At 40.1% G+C, this 7,156-nt stretch overlaps 1 non-coding gene across 1 annotated transcript; it reads left to right on the forward strand.

Moving 5' to 3' along the window:
• The first annotated feature begins 418 nt into the window (after positions 1-418).
• On the forward strand, positions 419-492 carry trnan-guu (transfer RNA asparagine (anticodon GUU)). The gene has a single exon. It is a non-coding gene; the product is annotated as a tRNA-Asn (tRNA).
• The last annotated feature ends 6,664 nt before the right edge of the window (positions 493-7,156 follow it).

Consider the following 7,156-nt stretch of genomic DNA (forward strand, 5'->3'; position numbering starts at 1 on the left):
AGTAGAGATGCCCCTGTAGCATGGTTCTTAATAAGGAAAACTTCTAGCTGCATATAACAACAGTCCATATCCTGGTAACGTTTTTGCTACAGTCAATGACAATCAACCTCCTACTTGTGAAACTCCTGTTGGAAGATTATCGAACACATTTGAAGAAACTAAGTGTCTTTGACTGCTTAGGCAGTTTACATTCAACATTGAAAGATAGAGATGTTTGAGAAGGTTATGGTTGGATAAAGTTTAAAATAATTATTGTTAATACATTTTAAGTTGTCATGCTTTTTTCTCTAATTGGTGTCCTTCCTGACATTAGTTTGAAATTTAAGGAATTTACATTTGGCGGAGTTTATAGGCAATATAGCAAATACGATTGTGCAGGGGACTAAAGAATATAGGCCACACCCCCGTCAAAGCGCATGTCTCTGTGGCGTAATTGGTTAGCGCGTTCGGCTGTTAACCGAAAGGTTGGTGGTTCAAGCCCACCCAGGGACGTAGAATTTTTTCTTAACAATTGAGCTGGGGGCACTGTTTGCCTTAAAAAAAGAGTTCCTCAATAATGTAAACAGAAAACGTTTTAGCATCACTACTAAGGCTTAGTTTTAAAGACAATAGTACAGTTTGTTGCTTAGTGAGTAAAAGGGTACTAAATATTTTTGTTTTAATTACCTGATGCAAGTTAGATATACTATAAGGTTTATCTGTTAGGTCATGTTGACTATAACACCTCGCATTAAATAAATATGTCTATACATTAATTTTTCACAATTTAGAGGTACAAAACGTTTTCTGCAGGAGCCTTGTTAAAATGTATGTGTGCTGAATGTTTTTGTCAATGAGAGTGTTAACATGCTAACATGCTAATCGTCAAGAAGTTTTTGGCACGTTTTTAACAGTTCCAGGTGAATCTACAGCCAAAGTCTCTTACTCAGTGAAAGAAAGGGGTAGGTGTTGGAAGCCAACTGGTGCTTCTCGCTGGGCCGTCAATATTGTTGTTTTAATAGACTTTGATTGTGTTTTGATATTCCTGAGCTGCTGAAGTGGTGGATCCAGGGAATCACTAATCCTTGTCTAATGATGATGGTGTGGAGATCGTATTGAAACGCAGGAGACGTTCATTAAAGTTGAGCACACGAATGCGTGTCTCGTTTAATCACACAGTCAAAGTTAAAAAAAACAAGATGGCGCTGTCCTGTAAACCAACAAGCATGGGGCTCCACGTCATCGTAAACACAGATTAATTAAAGGGACCACGATCCCTTTTTACAGTCGTACTTTCAAGCATAAACCAACGGTCATACTTACAGGCATGAAACAACAGTGTGTAGAACCACACTTAAGAAGGAGGTGAATTATGTATATTACATTCACTACAATGGTGTTTTAATGAAAGCCTAATGACACTCTTAACACCCTGGTGTACTCACTGTCAGCGTCTGCCAAAACCACAGAAAGATGAGGGCGAAAGAAGAAGAGAGACATGTGGTATTAAGAGACACGACTACAGACATGTTGGGGTGAAGACACTGAAGTGGCCTCTCAAAGCTCCGTAATCCATAAACACCAGTGAAGTGCTAAAGCTCCCATGTAGTCTTAAATCTTACCATACGTACCTACTAGTGATGCGCGGGTTAAGGATTTTTAACCCCCGCACCAACCCAACCCATCGTGACAGCCAATCCGCACCGCCCGACCCGCAAAATTACGCTCTGATTTTTTAACCCAACCCGACCCAACCCGCGAAAATGGGAGAAAAAAAAAAAAAGATACCAGTGAGTTTACGTCGTGATTTGCCAAACGGTAGGCCTATTAACGAGGGGTTTTGCTCACAATTATGAGGAGATGCACGGCAGGCTATTATTTTCGCTAAACAAATGATTGACAGGAGGCATAGCTCGCAGCCTGCTGCTGCCTTCTGACGTGCTGCCTGTGTGCGGTGCATGAGACGGAGCGGGAAGAGAGGGAGAAAACCCCATTTTATCCTTACACAAAAGACAAGCATATGAACGGATACATATATAATAGCTGGAATAATTGCGATTTTTACCCGACCCGCCCGCTACCCGCATTTTCCACGGAAAAAACAACCCGGCCCGCCCGACCCGCGGGCTAGCCCGCGGGACCCACGGGTTTTGGGCCAGCCCGCGCATCACTAGTAGGTAGTATTTATCCTGCTGAATAAAATGTGTTAAGTATCATAAATGTGTGTTTGCCACAAACATTTTTGCTGCAATATACTGAAATCCAATGGAAAAGTCCCAATTGGACCCCTTGGGATGCTAACTTTCAGAGAGAGGGAGAGAGACGGAGGACATGTTCCTTTGTTTTGGCTTCTACTCCACAGGTCTGAAGATTGAAGCTGCATGACTCCAGGTTTTCTATTAATTTCCCAACAAAACTTTAAAAAGGTGTAAATTAAGGATTACTGTTGATAAGAGATAAGAGTCATTCCATTTGTTCTAGGGCAGACAATTTGTAACTGACTGAACTGTTAAGACTCATAATGTATTATTAGTAATTATCAGATCATCAAGACAAAAGGCTAATGTTTAAAGGTTCACTTTATGGATGAATGAACTTGTAAACCTGGCTTCAGTGCACTGAGCTGCGTGGACCCAGAGAAGCATTTGTTTATTGTGGAGCCCTCTCCTGGGACCCACAGTCTGCTGCTGTGCTAACTTCCATGTTGAAGACTGTAACCTCTCTAGACCAAAATTGGCTGTGGGCAGCATCTGCTGCTCTGTTGTTTCATCAAACCCGAGGCCACATGCAATATGTCCAAGTTGCATCATTATTGCAGTATGTTGTTAACAGTGAGAAAATCAGCAATTCAGTTTTATATTATTTTCACTCCAAGTATGTAAAACCTGGCATTTGGCATAAAGGGGGAGGTTATAAGATTACTATGCGAAACATTGTTGAAGAAAGGAAGTTGTAGCTTAGTATAAAATCATTCCAAAAACTTTATTTTATAAACCACAGCCCTTAAATTGTAAAAGAACACCGACATGGTGATCAGGACACGTATTGCGTCCCCACTCATTACATTGCTACCTGCTAAAAAAAACAATGTCCAAACGATAAACCATATTGATTTAGAAAGCATTTTATTAATTTACAAAATATCATTTTAAGAGAAATATAGTCAGTTCCACTGCATACCAAGGCCTAGAACAACCGCGACAGCAGCGTTAATGGGGCGAAGCCTGCGAGCTAGTTCAGGCAGTCAACTCGAGCACCAATGATACATTCGCACATAACGCCCCTCGTCACGCTTGCAACCGACCAAACATAGTCTCCTAATCTGGCGTTCTATTTAAACTGTCAGATCTGCCTGGCTCTCCTTCGCTAATGCTGCTGCTGCTACTGCTGCTTCCACGCTGCTAATGTGTTCACCTCGCCCTGACCACCACCCCAGCTTCCACCTGTGGGTCGGGGGGGTTAGTTATTTGATCATCGCTCAAAGTTTCTATGTTAATATGTGGAGTGATGAGGCCTGAGCCTAGACGCCAAAATCAAACTATATCATGCTTCTAATACACATATTAATGAAAAACGTGAGTTGTCTGACTGAACTTAAAATGACAGCAGCACTGTTCAAGGTTTTCTGCAGCTGTCCAAGTTTGTTCTCATTTTCTTTTCCATTAACCAGTCTTTAAACCACTGCAGAGCCCATAGCGTGTTGCTGTTAGTCTATACTTCCTGTCTTTTTTCCTCTGATGATTGTCTTTTAACTTCTTTCTACAGCAACAGTCTGTTGTCCTTGGTAGCAGTCTGTTGGTGAAAATGAGTAACCTCAAGAATGTCCAAATTGACCAATGAGAATCAAGTATTCAACTAAGCTGTGTAATAATGATAAATAAGAGCCTAAAAGAGGATGTTTTATGTCACACATTAACAAAGACTTATAGTTATTTCTAAATTCTCCTCTAATTCACCTCGACTTCTACCTGACGTCTCTGTTAAAATCCTCCTGGAACCGCAGCACTTCCTAAGCTAGTATATTAATGCAAATTAGAGTGAGGAGGGAGATGTGTTTCTCTTTAAATGACCTCCCGCCATCTGTTTCCTTCCTTTTAATTGCTCTGGAGACCCTCACACAACCGGGTTAATATGTCTTTCCTTCTAGATTGCTCTGAAGAAAACACTCACAAAACTTTCTTCACACAACTTTACTCACTGTAATGACTTGCTGAAACTATTATCTGGTTCATTAATAATTCATTATTTATTATTGTAATTAATAAATCAGTTTAGCTCAGTGGTTTGGGATTTAGTTCCTGTATATCCCATGCATACTGTATACATCAGCTTATTTAAAAATAGAAAGCACTCTGGATGAAAGCGTCCGACAGTCTGTTCTTGACTGTGAGCAATCTGCTTCTACACTCGGTGATGCTGTGCATTTTTCGGTCCTGTCTCCACCAGCTCACCACCCCTCCCTCACCTATCCTAACCACTTAATCTGCAGCTGGCTGCAATTGACACCAGTAACCAACCCTCTGGGACAGATCTATGTAAGGTTTTGATGAGTGGAAGTGACTTTATCAATCAACCCATCAATCTATAAATAAATCAAAATAATGGATTAATCCCAGGGGGAAGTAACATTTAGTGCACCAAATTATAAACTTATCAATGCATATTTTTATTAACATACAGTATGTGGAAGTCAAAATGAAAAGTCCTTGTAGCCACAGGACACAGCGTCTGAGGAACCAAAACAAGGCAGGACATCTTCTAAAGCACAGGGACCCTCTAAAGACTTCATAAAGAAGACATAGTGAAACTCTTGGTTCAATCTTTGTCTGCCAAAATGGTCTTGAAGCCATCAAAGGAGACATTAGAAACATTGGTGATGGAAACGTTGCCAGAGCAGAGGTAAACATTGTGGTCAGATATATCAGGGTGCAGGTCAGACTGTAAGATGCAGCCATGTTTTCATAAAGTCCACTCCAGATATTCCGTCTGTCTTCTAGCTGATGACCAATATCTATTACCTTTATTTACTTCGGTTTAACCAATGGGCTGAGCGTCAATGTAAGTTATTCAGCATCATGATGGACGCCCAATGATTAACGGAGTGCCACCACACAGGATCTATTCTTCAGATGTTGTCTTGGGATGAACGGACTTGAACTAAAAGCAGTTCTCTAAAAAGACATTTATTAACACTCTCTCTGTATTTCGATACATCTTCTGTTTTTTGTTGATACACTATATAGAGAAAAGTATTGGGACACCTACACATTACACCCAAATGCCAAATCTTTAGGCATTCATATGAAGTCGGCCCCCCCTTTGCAGCTGTAACAGCTTCCACTCTTCTGGGAAAGCTTTCTCCAAGAGTTTGGAGTGTGTCTGTGGGAAATTCTGCCCATTCATCCAGAAGAGCATTTGTGAGGTCAGACCCTGATGATGGACGAGAGGGCCTGGCTCGCAATCTCCGTTCTAGTTTCTCCCAAAGGTGTTCAGTGGATCAAGATCATGACTTTCACGACTTCTAAATGAGTGTTGATACAATTAGGACATAAAATACATGTACATATGAATAGAACATCATATCTGTTGTATTATTTAACATTTAAATGTATCTGTTTAGCTTTAATTTGCTTTTTTACACAAAATACTAAGATGTCACATTCAACCCGACACAATAACATTCATACTTGAAAGTGGATCAGCAGGATATTACAGACTTCGACATTATGCCCCAGGCTCAAAAGGTATTAATCATTAAAAAAGTTCAATTGACAAGAAGATGTCTCAGGCAATTTCTACCAGTGATTACTGATTAAATGTCAAGACCAATAAAAGGCCTGTTGGTACTTTTGTGTTACATCTTTCTTATCCAGGTTCTATCACATTTATTTAGAACCAGGAGCCAGCAGTATTTATTTAGAAATGTTTCCTAGCAGCCTCTATGCAAATATAGTTTGTTTGTTTTTTTGAGATATTTCCAATGGGTGATGTGCCTCTCTAATTTCCCACATGCCTTTTATCCCACAGCAGGATGTGCCACCACTGTAGCCACAAGGAAAACAGTAGATGACAGGAAAAGTAAGAGGGAAGTAATTCCAAGGCTTTGACCAGTCTTGATTGATCTATCACTTTGGTTTGGCTTTTCGGTGTGGAATGAGGAGATAAGCATGTGTGCCTTAAGGACAACAACAATAAGATTAAATGTTGTCCCAGAATGAACACACACCCTGAGAATCAATGACAACTGAATTAATCAGGGAACATCCGCTCAAAGTCACAGGGAACAAAGTCATTTATGCTTAATGGGAAACATGTTGTTTACTTTGGAATTGATAATAAACCTTTCTTGATGTTTTTTTATCTTTTAGAATGAATGTTAATTCTGGATTTAATTGGCAGCTTTATGATTTATGGAAACTAAGGTCACTTTTATATATCTCAGTAGATTGTAGGGCTGTCCCATGGTAGTTGCCTATTGGGCGTTCCAATAAAAGTGATCCTGATTCAACTTTAAACTTATGGATATATACAGTACCCATGTCTAGTGTAGAAAACGATCAACGTGTGAATTTAATTATTAAGTTGTGTATTTACAGGGGCTGTTGCGCAAACCAAGCAGCTTATAAGCATCATATTTTAAAACCAAAAGGGTTTGCAAGAGGTTTTATTTTTCTTATTTTTAATTTTTTTGTCCAAGAGATGCTGATTTGAAATCGGGGTTATGAAGTTTTACTGCATTTCTTGTTTCTGCCAGAGAAAGGGGAGTTCCAAAAGCTTGCCAATGTATTTACAACCCCCACCTGAAAGAAAGGAGCCTCATTCAGCTGCCAGTGTTCACTCCATCACAAAGTGGGAGTGGGTAGGGTGTGGTTTGGAATGGGGTCTCAGTCTCCCAGTCAAAAGAGTGAGTAGAGTTCACTGTGTTGATGAGACAAATACTTTCCTATTTAAAAAATAGGATGATTATCATGGGGTAGAGCGCTGTTTGTTTGTTTGTTTGTTTGTCTGTTTGTCTGTTTGTCTGTCTGTCTTTCTGTCTTTCTGTCTCCTCTTCCCTTCTGTCACCTGTGTTGCTTTGGGGTGAACAGGTGCCCTCATTTTGGAAAGTCTCTTAACTGACAAAGGGAACATGGAAAAACCTGATTGCTACTTTCTCTGTTGATCTGTTAGTTGTTGG

The sequence above is a fragment of the Eleginops maclovinus genome, chromosome 9 (assembly GCF_036324505.1).
Source record: "Eleginops maclovinus isolate JMC-PN-2008 ecotype Puerto Natales chromosome 9, JC_Emac_rtc_rv5, whole genome shotgun sequence".
NCBI lineage: Eukaryota > Metazoa > Chordata > Actinopteri > Perciformes > Eleginopidae > Eleginops > Eleginops maclovinus.